Source organism: Vitis riparia, chromosome 16, assembly GCF_004353265.1.
Source record: "Vitis riparia cultivar Riparia Gloire de Montpellier isolate 1030 chromosome 16, EGFV_Vit.rip_1.0, whole genome shotgun sequence".
Taxonomy (NCBI): Eukaryota; Viridiplantae; Streptophyta; class Magnoliopsida; order Vitales; family Vitaceae; genus Vitis; species Vitis riparia.
In genome coordinates, this window is record NC_048446.1 from 21,744,204 (window position 1) to 21,748,243 (window position 4,040).

The 4,040-nt window shown below is 39.5% G+C and overlaps 1 non-coding gene across 1 annotated transcript; it reads left to right on the top strand.

Moving 5' to 3' along the window:
• The first annotated feature begins 982 nt into the window (after window positions 1-982).
• On the top strand, window positions 983-1,089 carry LOC117934326. The gene has a single exon (XR_004654465.1). It is a non-coding gene; the product is annotated as a small nucleolar RNA R71 (small nucleolar RNA).
• The last annotated feature ends 2,951 nt before the right edge of the window (window positions 1,090-4,040 follow it).

The window sequence follows — 4,040 nt, forward strand, 5'->3', positions numbered from 1 at the left end:
AACCAAGGTCTTCTTTGACAAAGGTTCTTCATCTTGCCTCACCTTAGGCAAAGGTTGATCAACCTCCTTTCCACTCCTCAATGTGATCACGACTTTGACCTCCCTCAACTTTGAAGAATCCCCCTCTTGGGTTTCAACTTCATGAACACCCTTTGGATTTTGGCTTGGTTGAGAGGGGAACTTTCCTTTCTCATTCACTGTGTTGAGGTTGGTAAGCCTAGAGATGGAGTATTGAATGTTATCTATCTTCTGATATAGATCATTTTGCATCTCATCCATTCTCTTATTTAGAGAACTCTCAACATTCTCAATCTTTTGATGCAATTGGGAGTTGATTGCCCTTTGTTCAGCCACAAAGTCACTCATGACTTTGCTTAGGTTTGCCATGGCTTGCTCCACTGAAGAGGTTTGTTGAGGTGCTTGAGTTTGGGCTTGTGGTTGGTATGGAGGTGGTCTTGGTCTCCAAGAAAAATTTGGATGGTTTCTCCAGCTTGAATTATAGGTGTTTCCATAAGGTGCATTGTTGTTAGGCCTAAATTGCCCCACAACATTGGCTTGATCACCTAACATCTCCCTCACAGCTGGCATGGTTGGACACTCATCTACCACATGGTCACATGATTGGCAAATGGTGCATGGCATGGCATGGGCTTGAGTCTCAGAAATGGCTTGAACTTCATGCATTTTTTTCAACTCAAGTTCTTCCAACCTCCTTGCTATTGTTGCCACCTTAGCTTCCATGTCCATGTCTTCACTTAACATGTACAATCCACCCTTTGGATTTACAGGAGTTTTCATCCTTCCCAATTCCTTTGAGTTGGGCTCATCCCATCCTCTTGCTACCTCAGATACATAACTTAAAAAATCCATGGCTTCTTCCGGATTCTTACTCATAAAATCTCCCCCACACATGGTTTCAAGAATTTGCTTCATGGAGGAAGACATTCCATCATAGAAATAGCTCACCAAGAGCCATGTATCAAAGCCATGATGAGGGCAAGCATTAATAGCCTCCATATACCTCTCCCAACATTCATGGAATTTCTCATTTTCTTTTGCAGAAAAGTTTGAGATTTGCCTCTTCAACCCATTGGTCCTATGAGTGGGGAAAATTTTCTTCAAAAATTTGGCCTGAAGATCAACCCAATTCCTTATGCTCCTTGGCCTTAAAGAATTAAGCCATATTTTTGCCTTGTCCTTCAAAGTGAAAGGGAATAGCTTGAGTCTCATCAAGTCTATTGAAGCTCCTCCCTCTTTAAAGGTATTGCACACCTCCTCAAACTCCTTGATGTGGGCATATGGATTCTCACTCTCCATTCCATGGAAATTTGGTAGAAGGGGCACAATATGGGGCCTTATAATCAACTGCTCAAGAGGAGGTATTATGCATGAGGGTGCACTCATCCTTGGTGGGTGCATTCTATCCCTCATGGATAGATATGCATTTGGATTACCCCCCCCCCCCCCCCTTGACCTTGTTGAGAATTCTGATCCTCTTGTGGAGGGTCCATGATGTTTACACAGATATTCAACTCTGTGTCTTGAGGATTCTCAATCCTTACTAATCTTCCCTCTTGGTCCCGAATCCAATAAGGCATGCACAAATCTCTACTTACCTGAAAACAAAACGAAGACAACAAAAACAAAAGAAAACTAGAAAAAAGTTAAGGTTAGAAAGAAAACAAAAGAAATTCTAAAATTAAAAGAAAGGAAATAAAGTTAGTGAAAAAGGGAATTCACCAAACTTGTGATGAAAATCACAAGTAGCCTCTAAAAGGTTGTATCACTGTATTGTGGCACCATCCCCGGCAACGGCGCCATTTTGATTCGCGCAAATTGATCCAGTCGGGTCATTTAATCAAAAACATTTATAAAACCTATGACCTCATACTAGTGTAGCAAAGCTACTATAGTATAGTGGCTCTAGGGTCGAACTCTGGGATGGGTTTTCATTCTACCAGTGATATACTCATGATTAGAAATTAAATTTAATGATTTCCTTTATAAAAAACTTAAAGCTTAAAAAGAAAATAAAATTTGTTTTGAAAGTATTTGAAACTAAATTAACATAAACTAATTAAAAATGGAGAAAGAAAGTTTCTCGGAGCTAAGGATTGCTAGGATCAAGTTTAGAATGCAAAGTGGAAAATTCCGGATTTTTCTCCTCGCATTGGGGATTTAACCTATAGTTATTTCCCGAACCGGTATAGGTTTAACAATGAAGATTTAATCCATAAAAATCAATAGACATGGTAGTCAAGGTCCATTAATGGCTTTAGACACTATATAGGTCTTCACCTTGAACCACTTTCCAATGGCTCGTACATGATAACTAATGGACTAATATGGATCTAGCAATAAGCATCCATAAAGACCTGAAGCTTACCATGTGTTGGCCATTCAAAGTGATTCTAAGGGATTTAAAGCAAAACTTTGGATTAAAAAGCCATTTATGAACTTCAACTACCTGAATTTAATGCACGAGCACTTTCCACCTTTGCATCTGGACTTTTCACCTAGCTCCCTTCACTCCAAGAAACCAAGAGTTTAGCCTCTCATCCTTTGAGAAAACATCCTCAGAGGTTGTTTGGCTTCCAAGAAAGAGAAAATAGTAATGAGAAAATAGAAAATAAGAGTGTTCTGTATATTGCTAAGTGTTGAGCTTAACACTCGGGTTACATGTCTTCAAGAGGTGATTTCCACCCCTTATATAGTTTTTACAAAAGCAAAGCTTTTCATTGGCTTGCTACAAGGAGAAAAAAGGAAATTACATCAAAAGAAACTTAAGAAAATATCTAAAGTGGAGTCGGCAAAAACAGAGGAGATTTCGCACCACGCATGGGGTGTGCGAAATTTTCGCACACCTGAAGGAGGTGTGCGAAATTCGCACACCTGAAGGAGGTGTGCGAAATTTTCGCACACCTGGAGCAGTTTTCTTCCGAAGGCCATAACTTCCTCGTTTCAGCTCCAAATCGTGCACGGTTTGAAGCGTTGGATTCTTGACTTCTTTAGCTTTGAAACGGTATATAGCATGTAGAAAATGGACTTCGGGAAGTACTCAAAAAGTGCCAAAGAACACTGCAGCTGCTGTCCTCAGATTTCCTCATTGCTTCTCTTTGCTTTTCTTTGCTTTTCTTCTTTGGTTGGCTTGTCTTAATGATCCAAAAAGATGTAAAAACACTAAAACTAGCCACAAATATGATTAGAAGCCATTGCTAGGTCCTTAACATGCCAATTGAAATAAAGGTGAAGAATTACTACACAAAAGTGCTTAAAACATAATGACTTAAAGGTGTAAAATGGCACTTTTGGGTAGTAATCAGATGTACACCTTGAATGAAGATGTGGATATGAAGGCAAAGTTTGTAGCTATGACAAGAAGATTGGAGGAGCTAGAACTGAAAAAGATACATGAAGTGCAAGTTGTTGCTGAAACACCAGTGCAAGTCAAGCCTTGTACTATTTGTCAATCTTATGAACACTTGGTGGAGGAGTGCCCTATAATTCTAGCTGCTAGGGAAATGTTTGGAGATCAAGCAAATGTCATTAGACAATTCAAGCCCAACAACAATGCTTCGTATGGAAATACTTACAACTCAAATTGGAGGAACCATCCAAATTTCTCCTAGAAGCCAAGAGCACCTCAGTATACACAGCCAGCTGATTTGTGTCCCAATTGGTGTATCATGAGTTTGGTCCTCTGATTCATTCCCAATTGGTGTTTCAGCTTATTCATGTCCTCTCAATGGTCCCTGACAGTGGTGCCATTTTATTCGTGTCCAGCTGGTGTTCCTTGATTGTAGTCCTTATAAGGGAGTAATCAACAAAATTTATAACCTATATCACCATGCATTAGGATAGCCTTAGCTAATATAGCATAGTGGCTCTAGGATCGTTCACTGGGAAGGGTTTTCAACTTACAACTGATACCAATTCAAAGTTGAATTGGTGCTGTTTCATTTTAAGGTTAGCTTAAGAAGAAAACATAAACTTTGGTTGAACAAGGATTTGTTTTAAGCTAACTAAAAAGAAAGTAATGG